The sequence below is a fragment of the Malania oleifera genome, chromosome 5 (assembly GCF_029873635.1).
Source record: "Malania oleifera isolate guangnan ecotype guangnan chromosome 5, ASM2987363v1, whole genome shotgun sequence".
Taxonomy (NCBI): Eukaryota; Viridiplantae; Streptophyta; class Magnoliopsida; order Santalales; family Ximeniaceae; genus Malania; species Malania oleifera.
In genome coordinates, this window is record NC_080421.1 from 12,929,455 (window position 1) to 12,953,980 (window position 24,526).

Here is a 24,526-nt window from a genome sequence, read left to right on the forward strand (position 1 = left end):
CTGTAAGCTCAATGGTGTATATGAGCAATCAACACTCAAAGTAATGATTATCTTCAAATTTAAGCACAAGAGTGTTTCTACAAGCTAATCTTTGAAACTATGTAAAGATAAATCCCGATCACAATTTTAAGGTTTCAAAGATTTAAACCAATAGAAATTTAGAATATCTTAAAAATAGTTTTCTCAATATCAAAGCACAAAGAGATATTCAAATATGAGCTTGTAAAAATATTTTTGCACACACAAAATACAAGCCCAATGAGTCTTGCAATAATAATGCAAAGACTCAACTATAAGGTTTTTCCCACACAAAGATTTATCAAATAAAATCGGGAGGAAAACCTTTGTTTAACCCTCAATTAAAAATCAAGTATACATGGAATATATGAGGGTTTATAGCAATAATAATCAATAAATAGAACACTCACAATGCTAGATTTATCAAATGAATGGAAGTATTTGAGTGTATGAGATGTGTATGAAGAAATAGGGTTTAGGAAATTTTAAAGGAAATTTTGGCTAATCAAATCCCTAATCTCTTACGAATTTTTTCAAACGAAGGTATATATATAGCCTTCAACAAAAATATAACCGTTAGGACACAAAGGGTATTATTAAATTTGTTTAATGAATTTTAAAATCAATTTACCCTTAATTAACCCGAGTTACCACAGTTAAAAATTAAGCAACCCGAGAGTTTCGGTCTCCCGAACACTCACAATAGGAAAAGAAAATTTTGAAGTTTGGGTGCTCGGTGAGAACTTCGAGTGGCTGAACTAAGGCGATTTTCATTCTGTCTGAGGTTCGGTCGCCTAGTTTTGAGTTCAGTTTACCGAACTCACATGTTTGATCGCCCGAGGGTATTTTGAACATAGAGTTCGGGTGCCCGAGTTGGTGGAAAAGGTGAGCGTATGAGTTCGGTTGACCGAGGATGGTGAAGTCCTTTTTGGTTCGATCCCCTGAAGTCAGGTCAACTGTTTGAGCAATCAATAGTTCGGTCGCCCAACATGTTTTTGAACATGAAGGTTCGGTCACCCAAAATCTGTTCATTTAGCTTTTTAAGTCCCGTTTTAAGCCCATTAATTCCCCTGATATTATATGTGACCTTAGGGACTATCTTACGTGTAAGTGCAAGGACCTAGGGTCTTTCTAAGGTTTTAGGCATTTTAACTTAGCCTAAAAAACCTGCGTCGGTCGACCTTCTTGTCTAAGGTCTCTCGATTTCTAAGTGATGTGTAGGGATCTGGGGTCATTCTAAGGTCTTTGAGCTTGTAGTTCCTACCATTCATGACATGCATCAATAATTATAGGTCTTTTACTATATTACTATTATAGGCCCAAATGAGCATAAAATAAATTACAACAAGAATAAATCTTCTGGGTCTTTAGTCTTTAAGTCTTCATATGCCATCAAGTGATCTTGCTAATATGAACCTGCACACAAACATGATAGACATTAAATACCTGAGTATTTGTCATAATCAAAAATAGGTATGACCCATAAGGTCAACATTATTCCCTTTTTTTGTGAGTACGCTTTTGCCACTAACCCTGCCTTGAATTTTTCTCCTTCCTTTTCTGAAATTGCTTCCTTCTTCCTATATACCCGTTTGTAGCCTATAGCCATCTTCCCATCTGGAAGCTCCACCAACTCCCAAGTTTGGTTCTTATGCAATGATTCCATTTTTTCAATCATTGCACCCATCCAACTACCCTTCTTATGGTCGTGCCCTGCCTTTTGAAATGTAGTTGGATCATTGCAACTAGTAAGAAAAGAATAAGACACTAACCATTCAAATCCATACCTTGGCAGAGGTTTGATAGTGCGTCTAGATCTCTGTATAGTGCAACCACACGGTCTCGTGGAGAGTGTGGCATAACAGTCGATTAAGCCAGTGAGAAGAGTAGTTTTGCCCCCTGGATCTGGACCAGGGATAGGCAGGCCAATCATACTACAGAAGAATTGATGGATTTCTTATTTTGATCTAATCGAGTAGGCCAACTGCGGTTTAGATCCAACCTTCGGGCTGCACAACCTTGACCATTGGGGGAAGCATGGCATAGAGAATATCTTCGGGGTAGTCATGAGTTACAGACGATCATGGATGGGTTACAGTGGACACTCATGAGTTAGATTGTGAAATGAAAATGAGAAATGAAAGAGTATAAGTTTAATGACATAAATAATTAGGGCGAAGTAAAACTCTCTGCCTGAGTGCTTACTGAGTAAGGTGAGTGCCCTGATAAGTATCAGTTGTAGCCACACCCAAACTATTCGGGTAAGGTTGCAAACGATATCAGAGTAGAGGAGAGCTACATGTATGGGCGTGTAATCTCACCTGTCCTCGAGAACTTTCACTGATAAATATGTGTTGCATGTGCATGAATTTGAGAAATGGAATAAAGCTTATAAAGATTGTGTTTTATATCTATATGATTACGAATACGAGTTTGTATATTTTCTCATATAGTATTATCACTGAAATGAGTATTTTGAGATATAATGAAACTCATACTGCCACACACTGTAAATAATTTATTTCGTCTTACTGAGATGTGTCTCACCTAAATATCTAATATTTCAGGAAACCATGACAGACCAGGTGATAGAGCTCCATGATAGAGGGGAGCTGGTACTGTAAAAACCCCAAAAAGAGATATAAAATATTAGTGGATTGATTTCAAAAAAAAAAATAAAAAAAAAAAATAAAAATAAAAAATAATAATAATAAATAATTAAAAATATAATATTATTAACCTTAATTAATTATTAACGAATTTAAAAAAAAAAAGAAAAAAAAATATTAATTCATTACTCGCTTTCCCCAGCACCCGCCCGCCCCCCCCCCGCCACACATCTTCCCCTTTCTTTTTCTTTTATCTTTTTTTCCTCCCTCTCTTCTTCTTCCTCTTCATTCCCTCTCTTTTCTTCTTCTTCTTCTTCTTCTTCTTCTTCTTCTTCTTCCTCCCCTCTCCCTCCGGCCGCTTCCGCTTCAGGCTTCTTTTTCTTCTTCTTCTTCTTTTTTCTTCTTCCTTCTTTCCTTTTCCTTCTTTCTTTTTTCTCTTCTGCCCCTCTCCTCCCCTCTCTCGCTCCTCCCGTTCTCTCTCCCTCTCTCCTCTATTCCGCGACGGTATTTTCGCCCGATCGAAATCCGAAGATACCACTGGAACTGTTATTTAAAGCTAACGTTTTGTTTGATTCTGGGCAACGCATCATTTATCGCCTGGGAGATGTTAATTGTGTGGGTTGAGGCCTCAGCAGAGTTAGAAATTAGTTGTGTATGTTGCTACGCAACGGAAACCGTCTAGGGGTATGTAGGAGGACTCAGGAGTCCAGTGGATATTCAAGGGAGGTATTGTTAGCGAATTTGGTGATTTTAGGACATGATGGGTTTAGAGGTGATCTTTTGGGCATGGATTGGCAGCTGCCCACAGCTAGGATTGATTGCCGTCGGGAGTGGTAGTGTGTGAGACCTCCAGAGGGACCGGAGGAGATAAGATTTGGGGATTCACATGGCGCACCCCACCTAAGTAGATCGGCTATCCAGGCTTTTGTAGATGTCGTGCTATACGACGGTTGAAGGGATATTTAGACTAGTGAAGATGTATCAGAAGCGAACTGAGGGTGGAGGAAATCCCAGTGGTGAGAGCATTTCCTGATGTATTTCCAGAGGATTGGCCGGGAATGGCGGGACTACTCCTGATCGTGAGGTAGAGTTTGTTATGGATCTGGTTCGGGGACAACACCGATTTCGAAGGCGCCGTACAGATGGCACCGGCCAGAGCTATGAAAAGAATGGAAAGAGCAGAGTGTGCAGGAGCTGTTTGATAAGGGGGTTCATTCCGGCCCAGTGTGGTCACCCTGGGGATCACCAGTTAGCCCAGTTAGTTTTGTTTTGAGGAAAAGAAGGTGGCTCGATAGATTGTTGCATCGACGATCGAGAAATAAATAAAGTACCTATAAGAATAAATCCCCGCTCCCGCGTATTGTGATTGGTTGACAGTTACAGGGGACACAGATCTTTCGAAGATAGATTTACGCTCCGGGTACATAAGGTGAATGAAAGGCAGCGGCGGGAAGATGGACGGAAGAGTTCTGAAGACGGCATTTAGAACACGGCTATGGTCATAGGGAATTTCTAGTTATTGAATTTGGGTTGACGGAATGCTCAGCGGTGTGATGGATCTAGAACAGGGTTTTTTCACCAGTATTTGGACAAGGTTGTGGGGTAGTAGTTATTGATGATTACTGATTATATTCAGAAGAGAGAAGAGTGCAGAGGAGCATGAGGAGCATTGAGTATAGTGTTCAGTGCTGCGAGAGAAGAAGCTATATGCAAAAAACTCAAGAAGTGTTGGGAGTTGAGTTTTTCTGGCGGGAACAGGTTACCTTCCTTGGACACGTGTAGCCAGGTGGTATTTCTGTTGATCCGAGTTAAGATGATGGCGGTAGTTGGGAGTGGGTATTTGGGGAGTTGACGGGGTAGTAACGACCAAAGAACGTGCACGAGATAGGAGTTTCTAGGATGGTGGGGTATACCGCAGGTTTGTTGAGGGCTTCTCGATTGTCCGGCCGTTGACAGATTGACTAGGAAAAAGGAGCGAAGTTTGATTGTGGTCTGATGAATGTGAGCAGAGCTTCCAGGAGAGTTTTGAAACAGAGGACTCATCACTGCGCCGGTGGTTGACTGATTCCTTCAGGAGAAGAGGGGTTCGGAATTTAAGTGATGCGTCCCATAAAGGGCTCGGAGCGTGTTGATGCAGAGGGGGGAGGAGTGATACCTAGCCTAACGACAGTGAAATATATGAGAAGAACTACCCTACCCACGATCTGGAGTTGGCGGGCGGTTGTTAAGGCTGAAAGATTTGGAGGCATTATCTATAGGGGGGTAGGGTGGAGAGATTACTGACCATAAGAGTGTAAAGTATTTCTTTAACGAGAAGGAATTGAATATGAGGCAGGAGGCGATGGTTGGAGTTAAAGGATTACGATGCACTATTAGCTACCACCGGGAAGGAGGGAAAGGTTAATGTGGTTCTTGCTGATTGCTTTGAGTCGGAAATCAGGGAATCATCTGTATCTACAGGGAGATTCAGCACCGATTCAATGGACTTGGAGCGCTTGGTGGGAGGGTGGTATGAGGGCGATCACCAGGTGCGTATGCTGAACTTGGTTTTGCAGCCCAATCACAGGAGAGGATTTTAAAGCAGCCAGAGGAGAATGATGACAGAATAGTAGAGCTTATGAAAGGTACAGGATGGTCAGGAACCAGAGTTCAGCATTTCAGATGATGGAGCTCTGAGGTTCATACCAGGTTATGTGTTCCTGCCGATCCTGAGATCAAGAAGGTCATTCTGGAGGAAGCACATCGATCCCTATATACTGTACATCCGGGGTAACACTAAAAATGTACAGGGATCTCCGAGATTCCTTCTGGTGGAGCAACATGAAGAGGGAGATAGCTTAGTTTGTGGGTCAGTGTTTGACGTGCCAGTAAGTGAAGGCTGAGCCATCAGAGACCGGCGGGATCGTTGCAGCCACTCCACATTCCTGAGTGGAAGTGGGGAGCATATAGCGATGGATTTCGTCTCAGGATTACCGCCAGCATTGCATGGCCAGGACGCTATTTGGGTAGTGGTGGCTCGATGGCCGAAGACTACCCACTTTTGCCGATTAGAGTTAGCTACTCCATGGACAGATTGGCTGAGTTATACATCCAAGAGATAGTTAGACTCCACGGCGTCCCAGTGTCCATAGTTTCAGATAGAGACCCACGGTTTACATCTCGTTTTGGAAGAGTCTGCAAGGGGCCATGGGTTCTCAGTTGTCGTTCAGCACAGCTTTTCATCCTCAGACAGATGGACAGACAGAGAGGACGATACAGATTTTGGAGGATATGCTACGAGCATGTGTGCTGGATATTGGAGGTCGTTGGATACAGTATTTGCCATTAGTTGAGTTTGCGTATAACAACAGCTACTAGGCCAGCATTGGGATGGCACCCTATGAGGCACTGTATGGCAGGAGGTGTCGATCCCCATTGTACTGGGATGAGGTTGGTGAGAGACAGGTATTGGGGCCAGAGCTGATACAGCAGACTCAGGATAAAGTCAGACTCATCAGAGATAGGATCAGGACAGCGCAGAGCCGGCAGAAAAGTTATGCTGATACTCGTCGGCGAGAATTGGAGTTTGACACAGGAGATCACGTGTTCCTGAAGGTGGCACCGCTGAAGGGTGTTATGAGGTTCGGGAGGAAGGGTAAGCTGAGCCCTAGGTATATTGGACCATTCGAGATTCTTGAGAGAGTGGGTCCAGTTGCCTATCGTTTGGCATTACCACCGGTTCTATCTAGGATCCATGACGTATTCCATGTTTCTATGCTGAGGAAATACGTCCCAGACCCCTCCCATGTGATTAGATATGAAGCACTGGAATTGGGCGATACTTTAGTTTATGAGGAAGTGCCAGTGCAAATTCTTGACTGGAAGGAACAGGAGCTACGCACGAAAAAGATTCCACTGGTAAAAGTTCTGTGGCGCAACCATGCCATTGAAGAGGCTTCTTGGGAACTAGAGGATCAGATGCGCCAGAGATATCCGCACTTATTCAGTGGAGTTAGAGTTGAGCCAGTTAAGTGAATGGAATATTGTTGTAGTTTTTATTTGTATAGTGTAACATAAGATAGATAAAGTTTTTAGTTTTGAAACATGAATGGTTTTGGGAGAATTTTGACTAGTTGTAATCTCCCAGAGCCCTCATTGTAACCACGGTATTCCTCCGCCATAAGTGAGGGTAATTAATAAAAATAAGAAGTGGTTTCGCTAAGAAAGGGAAATAGGGGAATGGCAAATTTCGAGGAAGAAATTTTTATAAGGTGGGGATAATGTAAAAACCCCAAAAAGAGATATAAAATATTAGTGGATTGATTTCAAAAAAAAAAATAAAAAAAAATAAAAATAAAAAAAATAATAATAATAAATAATTAAAAATAATAATAATTATTAATTAATTAATTATTAAACGAATTTAAAAAAAAAAAGAAAAAAAAATAATTAATTAATTAATCGAATTTAAAAGAAAAAGAAAAAGAAAAAAAAAAGAAAAAAAAATTAATTAAAATTTATTTTTATTTTTATTTTTTTTAATAAAATATATTATTATTAATATTAATTAAATATATTTATTATTATTATTATTATTATTATTATTATTATTAATAACATTATTACATCCTGAAGCTTCCAGCTTCAGGATTTCTTTTTCTTCTTCTTCTTCTTTTCTTCTTCTTCTTTACTTTTCCTTTCTTTATTTTTATCCTTCTGCAACTCTCAGAACACTCTCTCTCTCCTCACGTTCTCTCTCCCTCTCTCCTCGATTTCGCGACGGATTTTCGCCCGATCGAAAATCCGAAGATACCACTGGACTCCATTCGCTGCTGCCGTCATTTCTACTGGAGCGGATCGATAGTAGGAGCGGCGTAGGCATATTCCCTGGGGTAAGCCATTTCCCCCTTTTTCTTTAATTTCTTGCAAAATATAAGCCCAATTGACGAACGGACACCACCACGAGAATCTAGGGATGATTCTCTACAAGTCTAGTGGGACGGAATTTTCGTGGGGGTGTCGGGCCAAAACTCCAAATTTGGGGGTGCGGCGATTATTAAGGGGCTTATTTTTAATTAATTAGCATTAATTTAGAAATGCTAAAATATTAAGCATCTGCGACTGAGCTGGGATTTTTGAAATTAGGGCTCGGGTGAGCGTCGCGGGTGTAATTTTGGGACCCGCAGGCAAAATTTAAAAATTAAGTAGGGATATTAAATAATAGTTTAAATATTAATTTGAGGTATATGGAGCCTAAGGAAGGCTAGATGAGTATTATTTTGGAGAAATAGATTAATTAATCTGGGGAAAAATGTAAATTGCAGGAATTAAATTTCGGGCGCCAAGGGCGTGAAATTTTGGGTTCTAAGGAATTTCTGAATAGTCAGGTAAGGGAATAAACTAAAGCAGTAATTTTTCATACAAATTATTATTGATTATGAGTAAATTTATTTTCAGAAAAGCATAGGTTATATTGTGTATTACGCATGAAATGTACGATTGGGAAAATACTGCTATGATGATTAAAATGTATATGTATGTATGAGATATAAATAATTCACGTTTTTAGAATATGAAGTATGACTTTTAACAGCATATGTGTGGCATGAATATTATTTTATGTGAAATGTATTATGATGTGAAAGATTTTACGAACCAAGCATGATTTCAGGCATTTATGAAAATATGAGTGATGTTGTGATGGTTTTGACGATTGTGTGATAAATGAGGTATTTTCAGTATATATATACCTGAAACAATTTTGGCGCGAGGCCATATATTTATGTTATCGGCACGAGGCCGTATTTATGTTTTTGGCGCGAGGCCATATATTTATGTTATCGGCACGAGGCCGTATTTATGTTATTGGCACGAGACCGTATTTATGTTATTGGCGCGAGGCCACGTATTTATATTTTCGGCACGAGGCCGTATCTATGTTTTCGGCACGAGGCCGTAATGATGTTACGTATGATCATGTATTATATGTTTTCACAACCAGGATGTTGGTTTAGTTCAGACCAGGAGCTCGGTACCGTAGCTATGGGTTCATTTTGGCACGAGGCCTTATTAGTGCTACCGTCCCACGAGGGGATGGGAGATGGATAGTCGATGTGGCTTTCAGTAGAGTGTGGACGTCCACCTGGCAGTCCGGACCAGGGTGTGGCGGGCTCATCGTACTTACAGACATATTTGATTCGACAGTGGTCGGCCAGCCATTGTCGGGTCCCGCCTTCGGGCTGCACAACCCGTCATGGGGGGTAATACATGACACCAGCTAGCTAGTCATCCTGGGTTTATTTTTAGTACTACAGTTATAACAAATGATTTTATGGATGATATGAATTATTAACAGATGTGAAATATATGTTTACCCAGTACGATATGATGATGTTTATGGAATTATGAAATGTACTATATACGTATAAATGCATTAAATATTCATGTTGCCACACAGCTGTATTTAGTTTATTTTCCCTTACTGAGAAGTGTCTCACCCCCAATATTATTACATTTTTCAGGAGTCCTTGAGAGACCGGCAGGTCAAGGCCGCCGTTGAGATTAGCGAGATTACCCCGTGAGGAGGGTAAGATTTTGTACTAGGGTTAGAATTATTTTGTGTTTGACCCTAGAGATATTTGGATGTATATGAGGATGTATAGTAGTACAGTATCATAATGTTATAGAAAGCTCTGGTATTATGTTTTATGATTGGATGTTTGAGATTTTTATGTGTACTGCTGCTAGGTTTTCCGCTGTGTATGACAGGTGTCCCCGCTACCCACGGGTTCGGGTTGACCATTTTATTTATTATGTGATATTTTATGTTAAGAAATTGAGGGACGTTACAGGTACCCTAATAGACAGGGTGTGTAACAACCTAAGAAAATTTATCAGATCCTCGTCGACGAACACAAGGGATTCGTCGACGAGGATACAAGAGGGTCTCATCGATGAGGACATGTTTCGTCGACGAGAAGATACCGAGGGGTTGTTTTTCGAATTTTGAATTTCGTTGACGAGGAGATATCATTTGTCGACGAACCTCCTTCTTGACCTCGTCGATGAGATCACGTGGCTCATCGACGAAGCCTACAATATAAATAGTGTTAAACTCGGATTTTTATGTAGAAATTTCAGCGAAAACTTTCTCTCTCTCTCTCTCTCTCTCTCTCTCTCTCTCCTACGGCTCCTCCCTCTTCTCTCTTTGATTTCAGTCCCATTAGTCACCGAATCGATGATCTGAGGCCACCATGACCCTCCTAAGGAAGTTCTCTCAAAGTCTGCTGGAGCGGATCGTTGGTGAGGCTGAGTTGAATTTCATCCCAGATTTAGGGTAAGACTTTTTATGCAAAACTAGGCTTTCCAGCAGTTGTAAAAAATGTAGTAGACATAGAAATAATGATATTTTATTCTGGGATATAAGATTTTTAGGGTGTTGAGTAGGAAACCCTGCGAGTGTAGGACCTGTCATAGTAAGGGATTTTCGTAGGGAATAGGTAAGGGAAATATGCTATGTTAGGCAATTCTAGTATGATTTCAGTATAAATTATATATTTTACCAGATTATTATTTAGAGTGGGAAATTTATACAGTTTATCAGTTATGTTTAAGATGTTTTAAATTACCATGTGGCATAAGAACATGGATACAGTACAGAATCATGTTTTACAATATTGATACAGAAACATGTTTTATAGTATTTTCAGAATTTCATTTTACAGAATATACAGACAAGAAATATGCTTTACAGTATACCATGGCTATATAGTTTTTTTTTACAGTACCATGACATACAAATTTACAGTTTATTTCAGAAACACGGTTGATATAGATATAGTTTATTACAGTTTCATGGTTAATACAGTTATTGCAGAATCATGATAAAAAAAGATAATTATATATAGAGATGTATATTATATAGTATCAGACCTTAATGGACCATTACAGATACAGTTTACAGAGCACAGTACCGTAACTATATATAGTTCAGAGTGCAACCCATATTCAGACAATATGTGGCATTTAGAAGTCGATCGTACCTATGTTGTGGACAGGCTCCCCATTAGGTTTGGGTTGAGGGGGCCGATATGACTATCAGAGTATAGTAATTTATCCTAATAGGCCAGCCAATGATAGATCCCGCCTACGGGCCGCACAACCCTGTCATAAAGGGTTAAATCATGACATATAGTAATCCATTTAGGGAAGTTTTCCAGTTATTATATGTATATACAGTTTTACAGAAATAGAGAAAGTACTTATATATATTAGAAGTATTATGAATAGTAAATCTAAAAGATAGATATGTTAAACAACATGGACGAGGGTGGCAATATATATATATATATATATATATATATTAATTGTACCTGTATTTTCAAGATTCAGTTTTTCATGATTTTCAGAATTAGATTTTTCTATAGAAATGTAACTCACTTGCCACACACTAGCAATAGCATATTTCGTCTTACTGAGTGTCGTCTCATCCCATTACTTTAACATTTTTCAGGTGATCTAGGTAGGCGAGCAGATCAGCCTCGCAGATAGAGGGGCTACAATGCTGCCTTGTCAGTAGAGTGAGTATTTTTGGGAGATCACTTCTGTATAGCCTAGTTTCAATGGAGGGTATTTTGGGAACAGTAGTATATGTATATTTTAGGAGCATTTAGCACTCTAGTATTGTGTATATTTATGGTTATATGGATACAGCTTCCTACTGCATAGGTTGATAGTTATATATATATATATATATATATCATAAGGTATTAGAGATATGGAATTTCATGGTATTTATTATTGGAAAATTTTAAAATATTTATGAAGTCTAGCAGGTCGTTACAGTTTGGTATCAGAACCTAAGATGCTAGGTTCTATAGACTTTAGAATGCAGCGAAAACAATACTAGAGTATAGGAAAGGATTTGAGGATTGATTTGTAATCTGGGTACAAGATTTCTGTGGTGGTTTCTGTGTTTTTCCTGGGGTGACGATTTCAGGAAAGCCATAGTAAACTACTGTCGGGTCATGTGTCTAGGTTGTAGAATTGGATTTTGAATTAAGATAAGGGAAGGTAGTTAATTATGAATTGGGATAGAATAGGTTTGCAGGAGAGATAAGGTTCTTAAAGTGTGTTTCTTGTTTTTAGGATGGACCTAGGAAGCAATGGCACTAATGCTGGGGAAGACAGGTCAGGACCTTCTAGTATGGGTGGTGGAGATACTGACGTCATACTGCGCAGCGTCACCCAGTAGGTGATGGCTGAAATGGCCAGGAGCTCTAGGGAACGCAGCTGCACGATAAAGCAGTTCACGAGGATGAAACCCCCATCTTTTGCTAGAGGAGATGACCCGATTATAGCTGAAAATTGGGTTCAAGATATTGAAGAGACATTGGTTGTGCTTCCTTGTATGGATGAATAGAAATTTGTATTTACGACATTTAAACTGATAGGAGAAGAGAAGTGCTGGTGAAGATTAGCACGACTAATAGAGGAGCAGAGGCTGGTTCCAGTGCCAATGACGTGGGACTGATTCAAGGAGCTATTTTTCGAGCGATATTTTCCCGCTATCGTTCGAAGTGCGTAGGCAACAGAGTTTATGCACCTGGTATAGGGGCATATGATAGTACAATTCACACCTATACGATTTAAAATACATCTGTAATATCTGAGTTTTCTATTTAATCATACTTCTAGTATTAAAATATATCTGCTGCTATCTTGTAAATCTGTATATATATTTGTGAAAATTACCTTGGAAAATTGTATGTCATGATTTAATCCCTCATGACAGGGTTGTGCAGCCCGTAAGTGGGACTTAACTTTGGCTGGCTCACCAAGATAAGTCAACTGAAACTCTATCAATCATCAGACCGACCATATTGCAGTCCCTCCAAAGGCTTAGTAATTGACCTCTCCCTTGTCAAACTGGCCACCTCAACCCAGATTTTTGGGGAGCTTGCAATCCCTCCAAGGCACGGTTGACAAAAATCCACACACTATCTAAGATATGTGGTTGCACTCTGATTTGAAATAGCAACGGTACCGTGCTCTATTGATTGAAATAATTCATTAGGGTATGATATTATATAATACTAATATATATAATTATCTTACTATTTTATCACGATTCCAAAATAACCATAACAATGTAAAACTGGTCTAAAAATACTGTAATATCTGAACTGAAATAACTGTATTATCTGATCTGTAATATGTGAACTGAATAAACTATAATATATGAGTGTTATGATTTTGAAATTCTAGAAATCATGGTATTTTGTAAATTCTATAAATATATGTCTGTATATATACTGTAATTCATAATACTGTAAAATCTGGTAAAGCATATTTATGTGCAAAAATATTGTATATCAGGATATTCTAAAAAAAACTATATAAATTCTGAACTATTTTTATATTAACTCATGCCACACAACTAAATAAATAAAAACCCCTATACTGAAATCTATATTTTTTGATAATGAAGTTAATTTATACCCTGTAAAATTTACCCTAAAACACACATATATTACTGATAAAATTTCTAAAATTCCTAACATAGCATATTTCTCTTACCTGGCTACTAAGCTTGTCTGCTAATTTCTAACTCACGCCCACAGCGTCCATAATACCAAAATCCTGAAATTACATATAAATAAATAAATATATATATATATATATATATATATTCTCTATCAATCAACTGAATTTCCCAAAATAGTTTTATACTCACATTTCCTGAATTATAATCTATTTATCATTTACCTAGGTTCCTGAAGACACCCACTAAATTCTTTAGTCTACCTGCGATATATACACCAACCCTGAATTTTACAAAATCCCAATTTCTCAATTTAACCTCATAAATACATTCACATATGCATTTATATCTTTAATAAATTAATAAACTAACCACAAACACCTATATAACACCCTTACCTCAGTTTTGGGATGGTGCCCCAAAACCCCAAAATGAAATTCTACTCCGCCTACGTTGTAGAGAATTTTCTTGGGACCCTATGGTGGTTCCTAATCGTTGAAACGAGGTTTAACGAAACGGAGTTTGTAAAAAGATGGGAGAGGGGTCGTGGGTTTCTGAATAGAGAGAGAGTAATTTGATTTAGTTTTACAAAATGAAGCTCTCGGTTCTTTATAACTTTCAACACTGACTAGAAAACCATCGCCGATTTTCTGTGCTTCTTAGAAAACCATTGCCGGTTCTCTATTAACTGACCCCTTAATTTATTGTATTACCTTTACCTGGTTGTAGTTAAAAACCCAAAATCGTCATCGGTTTTCTGACTCCTTCAGAAAACCATCGCTGATTTTCTCCTTCTCCGACCAAAAATCCTTTTTTCTGATTTCTTTTATCATTTATTTTTTTGGGTCACTACATAATCTCCATCAGTGATTACATTCCACATTTTCAAGTCGTATGACTGAATGAAGATTGTCATTCGGTCTTTCCATGTAGGGTAGTTGCTTCTGTTGAACTTTGGTGGACGGTCAACCGATTGTCCTTGGGAAAACATGTCTGCCATTTGATCTTTGTGCTCTAGATGTTACTCCGAAGGTCTAGCGACTCGCTCTGATATCACTTGTCGACCTGGGTGTGCGTCTAGAGGGGGGATGAATAGACATCTTTAGCCAATATATAACTTTTTCTACAAAATGACTTTGGACAAGAAACAAGTGAAATATATCACAATAAATAACAAGTAAAAAGATTCACAATAAATAAATAGTGAAAGGAGAGAAAAGCTTAACACAACGATGTTAACGTGGTTCTACACCAAGCCAACATCCACACTTTGAGACCAACTCAAGGATTCCTAAAATCCATGAAGTAATTCTCCTTCAAGATGGAGAAGGCCTTACAATCACAGGTACACACCCCAGCTGCTCACTAAGAGCTACAATAAGATACTCACCAAAAGTCACCTTACAAAGGCTCACAAAGAACCCCTCAATACAACAAATCAAAACAAGTAGATGCAACTTCAAAGTGCTCCTTTTCGGGCTAATAATACAAATCAAACCTCTCACTACTCTCTCTGTAAATGATGTGTAGGACAAGAGTAAAGAGCAAGAGAGTATGAGCAAATATGAAAACCTAAAAATGAATGCTCAATCAATGTGCTTAACAATCAAGTGCTTAACTAGTGTGAAATGAATGCACAAGACTCATATTAAAAGGCAAAGGGACAAATAGCTCGCTAGAAAGCCATTGGGCATTAATGGAGAAAAGGCAATTTGAAAACTAGCAGTTATAGCGCATTAAATGCGTTTTGCCGCCCGACACTCATCGACGATTCCATGACCTCGTCGACGAGTCTTACACATGCTGTAATGCCCCAACCTGAGTCTGCCAGGGAGCACTACGTCTCTCCTCCTCCACCTGGACCAGACAACAGGGGGGCGGGCCTTATTGGACTAATGACTGGCCCCACAAACCAACACGTATCCTTTTCAGTGTGTTTTGTCCTCATTCACACACTTCTTGAGAAAACATCCCAGGTGGTCACCCATCCCAAGATTGCTCCAAGCCAAGCTCGCTTAACTATGGAGTTCTTATGGGAAAGCTCCCGAAAAGAAAGGTGCACCTTGTTGATATGGGTAGTAACATCTAATCCTTTTTAAGTCTTTCATCCATGGGGTATCACATTCTCCCCCACTTATAGAACGCAATGTCCTCGTTGCGAACCCTAGGCAATGTGAATTTCATCACACTTCTAGCTGGATGTTGGCTCTGATACCATTTGTAACGCCCCAACCTGGGTCTACCAGGGAGCACTGCGTCTCTCCTCCTCCACCTGGACCAGACAACAGGGGGGCGGGCCTTATCAGACTAATGACTGGCCCCATAAACCAACACGTGTCCTTTTCAGTGTGTTTTGTCCTCACTCACACACTTCCTGAGAAAACATCTCAGGTGGTCACCCATCCCAAGATTGCTCCAAGCCAAGCACGCTTAACTATAGAATTCTTATGGGAAAGCTCCCGAAAAGAAAGGTGCACCTTGTTGATATGAGTAGTAACATCTAATCCTTTTTAAGTCTTTCATCCATGGGGTATCACACATGCATCCGTCAACGAATCCCTTGTGTTCATCGACAAGTATTCTTTGTTGAATTCAGATAGGTCTTAGCTTCTCTTCATCAACGATTCCCCTGCATACGTCGATGAGCCACAACCGTACATTCGTCGCCAAATCGCCTGTATTCGTCGATGAGTCTGTTCTGAGATTTTAGATGGGATCTAATCTTCGACGATCGACAATTCCCCTGTGTACATCGACGAGTTCCCTTCATGTGTTCGTTGACGAATCCCCTATATTCATTGACTAATCCCTTTGTTTTACTTATATAAGGACCTAAATGGATGTGGACAAGTTCAAAAATGGTTTTTGTTCAACTTAAAGTCCAATCTTGTTCAGAATTAATTTTTACCAATTATAAGATGTCTTGGTTTGATAAAATACTTTTGAAAGCCATTTTGACATCTTATACAGTTAAGTGACTCGATATGCATGTGTGGACTCAGAATTCATGTTCTAACTATTATGAACTATATACATATGTAATTTGCTCTTCTCTTGTAAGATACTCTTTACCACACCATATTCACAAGAGTTGTAACATACATCCTACCTCTCACACACACAGCCCAAAAAAAAAAAATACAGTTAATGTAGAATTTTATATATACGCTTTGTTTGGGTAGTTGAGCTCTGGATGTGCCATGTGTGAAACTTTGTTGATGGTCATTTGCTCTTTGCTTATTTGGTATATGTCTGATCCTTGTGCTTGCCTTGGAACTGTCCTGTATATTTGAACTAAACTTGAGGAAAAATGTTAGCATACTCAAGAATCACTAATGGGTTGTTGTCATCAAAATAAGCTGGAATGAAAACCCTTAGCCACTAGGGCTAACACCAGCTGTCAGAACATCAACACGATGCCATGCACTACAATCGAATACAACTTTTGATTTTTTTTTTTTTGTATTTTTTTTCTTATCTAAACAGATGGAATTTCTGTGTTTTAATTTAAATTTGTATAATGTATTTGTATTTGAATTTTGAATTTTTTTTGTCATCTGAACATAAGGAATTTCTGTATTTTAATTGAATTTGTACTTGAATTTGAATTAGAATTTTGAATAATTTATGAATTTTTTAGTAATTATGATTTAATGTTATGCATGCGAAAATGTAATTACAGATTTTTATAGGAATTATTAATGATTAAAAAAATTATTAATTTTAAATTATTAGTGATGGTTTTAAAACCTTCAATAATAATTGTCCATTTTTTAAGTATTAGTGAAGGTTTCAAAACCGTCACTAATAATAGAGTATTAGTGACGAATTTCAAAAGTATCACTAAAACCTAAGTATTAGTGATGTTGGTCTTACAAGGCTTAAAATCTTATTTTGATGATAACAAATCAAGAAAATTTAATATGCTTTTAAAGTGGTGATGTTTCAGGAATCAAGTATTAGAAAGTTCAAGATCAAGTAATCACAAGAGTACATTGTAAACCTACAAATAAGTGATTGAAACAAAGCTTGACAAAGCTCAGATCAAAGTTTGACAAATATTATGAAAGCTCAAAGTTTGACAAATACTATGAAAGCTCAAAGAGTGTTGAAACTCAAGACAAGTTGAACTCCAAGCAAGGACATACATGAATACTTCAATAATTGAATGTTTTAAAGTCTTAAGGAAGTCTTATGTAAGTACTTCAATTTAAAGTTCAATATGAATGCATTGAAGCTCTTTAGGGATAATAAAGACCTAGAGACCTATTTTTAAGACCTTGAAAAATGTTTTTCAAAGTTATAAATTAAAAGGCCCAAAGAGCAAAAATAGTTTTTGAAATAAAAGTCTTGTTTTCAAATGCTCAAACGCTTGACCTAAAACAGACAGGCGACTAATCTTTTTATGTTTTTTAAGATTGGTAGATAGAAGGGTTTCAGGCGCCTCAACTTACCCTGGCGGGCGCCTGACCTTGACAACTGAGGCCACTGACCTTATTTTGCCAGGCGACTGACAGTGCACTGACTTTCAAATTTAAACTGATTTTAATTCAATAGGCACCTGGCCCCTTTTTGATAGGCAACTAACAATCGTATATTTTTAAAAATATTAAGTGCTAGAAAGTCTCTAAAATTAGTTTCTTGGGCTCCAAACTACGTGTAAACTTGGGAAACACTTCAAGTAAACTTGGGGAACAAGGAATACACTTTTTAAACTCTATATATAGCCCCCAAGGCAAAGATTTTTAATAACCAAGAAATTATTCAGCAATTAAATACTCTCAAGTGCTCTCAATTCTCAAAGGCTATCTTGCTCACATCTTGCTGATATTTTCTACTGAGTTTTTGCTGAAATTCTCACACCAAAATTAAGAATAAATTCTAAATCTTTCAATCATGGAAAGATCATACTAGTGATAAGTTTACTTTGAGCTTCAATTTCATTGCATATTGATATTTACTTTGAAGTATACTCTATGCTTAAAATTGTACTAATCTACTCTTTTGAAAGTGTCATTGTACACCAAATTATTTCTTGTTTCTTTTGTAGTTTTTGATGGTTCAAGGTTGGTTGAATCGTTGTACCGAGCGTGGAGTATTACTTGGAGATGAACCAAATAGGAGTATATTAGTTGATCAATACTTATTGTGGAAACCATAAGGGAGTACGTTGATTGATTAACACTCAAGACTCATTAATTGAAAGTTTATTTAAAATATAAGTTTTGGAAGAGTGTTGGAATTTTCAATTTTGCTTCATTAAAACGGGATTTTTATCAAACTCTATTTTGAGTTACTCAATCGCTGAATATTGGAAGCTTTTCTGAATTTATTCTTTAGTGTGAATCTTGTTTTAGTTATTTTGTTGAGAGGATTGAATTATTCAAAAGCTGAAAGCATTACATTGTGAATCATTGGTTTGTATTGATTGTGTTGACTTTTTGAGTCCTATCTCGTTTTTTGATAATGACAAATACAAGATATTTAATATTTGTCGAGTTTGTGTGCAAGATCAATTAGCAAAATCATATGATGACACATGATGACTCAAAGGAAAAATGAAGATCCAAAGTGTTTTAATTGTTGTATTTTATATTCAATTCATACGGTTCAAGGTATGTAATAATTAATGTATATCATGCATGTAGGGATTATAAGCTCAAGATCGTTGAATGACCTTAAGGGTCGACTGACGCCGGATTTTTAGGGATTAGCTCAATGACCATAGACTGACTTTAGGTCCCTAAGCACCTCATAACAAGTCCCCCATACCTTAAAAGTTATACCCATGTGAATAGGGGTGACTTCAAAAAGGAATTAGAACTTAAATGCACAATTTGAATGGTCTCGGTCGACCGAACTCGAAGCTATATAAAAGCTTCGATCGACCGAACTTGCCAGAGTCAACTATTTGACTACTCGGTCAACCGAACCCGAACCTACATAGTAGCTTCGGTCAACTGAACCTCCCCTGGGTCAACAATTGACCATTTGGTCAACCAAGTTTGAAATGAACTTCAACGCTCTGGTCGACCGAACTGACATGTGGGAAAATTCCAACGCTCTAGTCGAGCAAACTTGAAGTAGAAAAATGGCCCGATCGATCGAACATCCAAATTCGATCAACCGAACTTAGCCCGGTCGACCGAATCTCAGAGTTTCAAAATCGCCTCAAGTATGGTCGACCAGCACCTCAGTTCAAAAACACCCTAGTCGACCGAACTAAGTATTCTGGTCGACCGAACCTTAAAAATGGTTTACCGAACCTCTCGGGTTGCTTGAATTTTACCGAGGTTAAAATAGGGTTATTTTTTATTAACCATATTTAATCTTTTCTAAAATTCCATCTATGTCCCCCAACGATTACATTTTTATGAATGTCTATAAATACCAGCTCATTTGAAAAGATTAAGCATGGATTAACAAGTATGTGACAACCCGAATAAAAATGGAATTTAAATAATGAAGAGGAAGGGAAATGGAAACAGTAATAGAAGGAAGAAGTCAACTTCGTCGACAAACGCTTTGCGTTCATCGACGACATTGCACTTCAGGAAGGAATAACGGAGGGAAATCATCAGGGCTTCGTTGACGAATGCAGGGGATTCATCGGCGAAGGTATAAGAAAATTCGTCGACGAAGATAGGGGATTCGTCAACGAGGGTTTAACAGAATTCATTGACAAAGACTGAATTTCATCGACGAAAAAAATACCGAGAGAGGTTTGAGCCGACTGAATTTCGTCGACGAAATTATTAAAGGATTTATCGACGAATGACGTGGCTCGTCGACAAATCTAGTTCTATAAATTTAGAAAAATCTAGAATTTAACTTCATAATTAAGCAACACTCGCCCCCTCTCTCTCTCCCCTTCGGTTCTCCCTCTCTCTCTCTCTCTTCGTTTTTGGGCCGGATTTACGCCGGATCGACAATCTGAAGTCACCACGATGCTCCTGGGGAAGTTCTCTCCAAATCTTCCGGAGCGGATCGTCGGTGAAAGTAAGTTAGAAATCATCTCTAAGTTGAGGTAAGGCTTTTTAAGCCAAATTTTATCTTATGGTAGTTATAAGAAATGATGTACACGTAGAAACACTGAAGTTTAGTACTGTGAGTTTCCAATTTCAGGATATTATTAGGAAATCCTACAAGGGTTAGACCAGGATATTTTATGGGGCTTTCTCAGTAGCTAGGTAAGGGAATAAACTAAAGCAGTTACTTTCTTGCAAATTATTGTTATCTATGAAAAAAGTTATTTTCAGGAAAAACATACATTATATCTGTATAATGCAAAGGAAATGTACGTTTGAGAAAATACTATTACTATGTTGAAATGTATATATATGTATGAGATGCCAGAACAGTGATTTTAGAATACAATGTATGATTTTATACAGAAAATGTGTGGCATGAATATTATTTTACATGGAAGAATATCATGATATGACAAATATAGAAATGGAATACATTTTGAGAAATTAAGAAAGAGTACAATACATTACAATGTTGAAATACATGATAAATGATTTATTTTCAGAATGATATGTATGATATGTTCGGCGCAAGGCCGTAATTATGATATCTTCGGCGCAAGGCCGTAATTTATGAAATGTTCGGCGCAAGGCCGTGATATATGAAATGTTCGGTGCATGGCCGTAATTTATGAAATGTTCGGCGTAAGGCCGTGATATATAAAATGTTCGGCGCAAGGCCGTGATATATGAAATATTTGGCGCAAGGTCATATTTATGCAATTATGAAAGATGCTATACGATTATGTATTATATGTTATCAAAACCTGCATGTTAGTTTAGTTCAATTCAGGAGCTCGGTATCGTAGCTATTTATAGATCAGACATCTATGTTTAGACTTGTGCTAACCACTTCACAAGGGAGTGGGAGATGGATAGTCGGTGTCGCTTTCAGTGTAGAGTTATGGACGTCCACTTGGCAGTCCGGACCAGGGTGTGGCGGGTCCATCGTACTTACAGACATTTTTGACTCAGCAGTGGTCGGCCAACTATTATCGGGTCCCTCCTTCGGACTGCACAACTTGTCATAGGGGGTAATACATGACATTAGCTAGTTATTCATCCTGGGTATGTTTTCAGTATTATCAGTTATAACAGATGTTTTATGTACGTTATGATTTATTAATAAATATGAAAGTATATGAGAATTAAGTATGTTATGATGAATGTTTACCGATATATGAAATGTACTGTATATGTATGATTGCATTAAATATTCATGTTACCACACAGTTGTATTTAGTTTATTTTCCCTTACTGAGATGTGTCTCACCCCCAACATTAATTAATTTTTCAAGAGACACTGAGTGATCGGCGGGTCGTGGCCGCCGTTGAGTTAACTAAGCTACCCCATTAAAAGGGTAAGCAATGTACTAGGATCAGAATTGTTTTGGTTATAGGATCCTGAATGTATTTTGAAATATTTTGGAAGAATGTAAATAAATACAGTATTTTGGGAATGTAGATAACTCTAGTATTATGTTTTATGGTTGGATGATTAAGATTTTATACTTGTTGCTGCTTAGGTTTCCGCTGTGATTGACAAAGTGTTCCCGCTACCCATGGGTTCAGGTTGAGATTGTTATTATTTATGTTTCATTTATGTTAAATTAAGCAGGTCATTACAAAATATCATTAGCCAAAACTCTATGAATTTCAAAACCCTTATTTTATTATACACAAGTCATAAATCCATCTCTTACTCATCATACTTGCTAAAATCCTTTGGTAAGAATATTATTGAGATTGTTTATATTGGCTCACACTCTCATTGTATTTGTTTGATATTGATTTTTTGAGAGTGAGCTTGAGAGTCCCCTTGTAATTTAATTCATAAGTAGTCTTCAGTGGGAATACTCACTAGAGCTTGTGAATCTTGTAGTATTGTTGCAAGCATTCAAAAGCTTGTTCTTGTGCTTTGTGAAATATTTTTCAAATAAGCTTGATTTCAGATATCTCTTGTGCTAGAACTTTAAGGAAATCATTTTAGAGATATTTTGATTATATTCTCTGAAAATCTTTGATACTCTACTTGTGGTTGAAATATATTTACATATTGTTTCAAAGATAGATTAGTAATACACTCTTGCACTTGATTGATTATTGGCATTACCTAGAGTGCTATTACACATTATTTGCATTGAGTTTATAGTTCCTATCTGGTTGAGGTGCATTGATTATTGCTCGTGCGTAGTGGTACATAATCTGCTTGTTTAGAAGCACATTTCCTTGTACACAAAAATTATATTGAACATTTGTTGTATTCCTGACGTGTGGTCGGAAGAGGGTGACTAGCCCTGTGAATAGTCCCGGATTGGCTTTGACCTGATTAGGAAAGTTATGTGCACCATCCTGGTAAGGTGTTGTAAATGGTGTCACTCCACCTGTGAAGTGAGCAACTAGTGGAATCCTTGAGCTAACTTAAGGCGGGGACGTAGGCAGTATTAACCGAACCCCTTCAACATTTCTTGTGCCTGCTTTTAATTTCTACAATTTAAATTTCAGCACTTGAATGTTTGCGTTTAATTCTTGATTAAGTTTATGATTGTATAGAAAGACCTTAAGCTCGTGTAATACTGTTGCTAGAATTTGAATTGACCTATGAAGAAAATTTTAAATACCTAATTCACCGCCCTCTTGGGAATACATCGATTCTAACAGATTGAATCAATCTATTGGTTGGGTGTTAATTGACATTACTGCAAGATCAAATTGGTTTACTCATTTTTAAAGTTTTAAAAGTGAATATTAATTTCTAACTAATATTATGATTCAAATTATCCTTGTTTGAGTACTAAGCTCACAATAAGTTGAGAATCTTTAAAAGGAGTTAAAAGAAACTTTAAAACCCAATTCACCCCCCTCTTGTGACTATACCTTAATTTTCAAGTGACGGTTTTGAATTCATCACAAATAGTATATTATTAGTGACGATTTTGAAATTTGTCACTAATACTCTACTATTAGTGACGGTTTTGAGTCGAACCAATGTAGAATTTATAGTGACACTATTAGGGTTTTAGTGACGGTTATAATCCATAACTAATACTTTATTATTAGTGACGCTTTTAAAATTCGTCACTAATAATTATTAGTAACCACAGTTATGACGACTAATTCAAAACCGTCAGTAATAGTTATATAGAACCGTCACTAATACTATTAGTCACTATTTTGTGATTATTAGTGATAGTTTTGATCATTCACTAATAACCTTATTTTTTGTAGTGTATTGTAAAAACGAGTATGGAATTACACAGCGGAAATTATAAATGTAGCAAACAATGAAGCACTAATGTATAATTCAAACACTTTAGAATATGTGAAAACAACAAGAATCAACACACACATATACGTGGTTCGGCAACGCCTACGTAAATGGGAACAATCTAGCAAAGGTTTCATTATGAAAATGAAAGTTGCACAATACAAAGATACAATGATCTCCCTTTTATCAAAACATGCCCAGAAAGACATATTTATCAACCCCTTAGAGGTTTCCCTCCAAATACCCAACCGTCTTAACGGTACAATTCAAAATTTAAATTCTTCCTCGCAATCTCGAGAGCACTCGTCGGCGAGCAGGGTACAGTCGTCGACGATCGGGGTCCACTCGTCGTCAAGTCACCGAAAGTCTGATTTGCCTATTCGCGGTATCTCAGAACTTTTGAATTTTTCTAACTCTCGATATTTCCTTGTTGACGAGTGTTCTCACTCGTCGACAAGTCCATGTTGCATAGCACCAATGAATTCATACATATGCTAAATACAATACAAATATGTAGTACATCATTTAAATCCACATAAACTAAATACAACACTCTAACTCCGAGCTATCAAACATCGGAGGCACTTGATAAAATAGTTATCTAAATTTAAATTTAGATTTCAATAAATTTGAAAAAAAAAAAAAAAAACTCATGCTAAATTTAGTCAAAATTTAATATAATTTCATATTATATTTTATTCAAATCTAAAATCTCTTCTAATTTTTTAATATAATATTTAAATTTAAAATTTAAAATGCATGTTACTAAATGTGGGATAAGGGGTTCTAAGCACCGCTCAAGCTGCTGACATGGTAATTCCAGATGGCACAAAATTAAAAGTAAGGAAATCCAAACAGAGAAGATTGACAAAGTCAAAGGTCAATTGAACCGCGGTAAAGACACTAAAAAGTCAAACATCCCAAAGCTTCCCAATCTGAAAATGCTTTTGTGTTTTGTTTCTGTACAAATCAACTTCGATTTCGATTCCCTTCCCATCTAAAACTAAAACTTCCAGAAGCCAGAATAGCTAGCTTCTCAATAAACTAAAATTCAAATTTATCACCATTTTACCGGCGCACC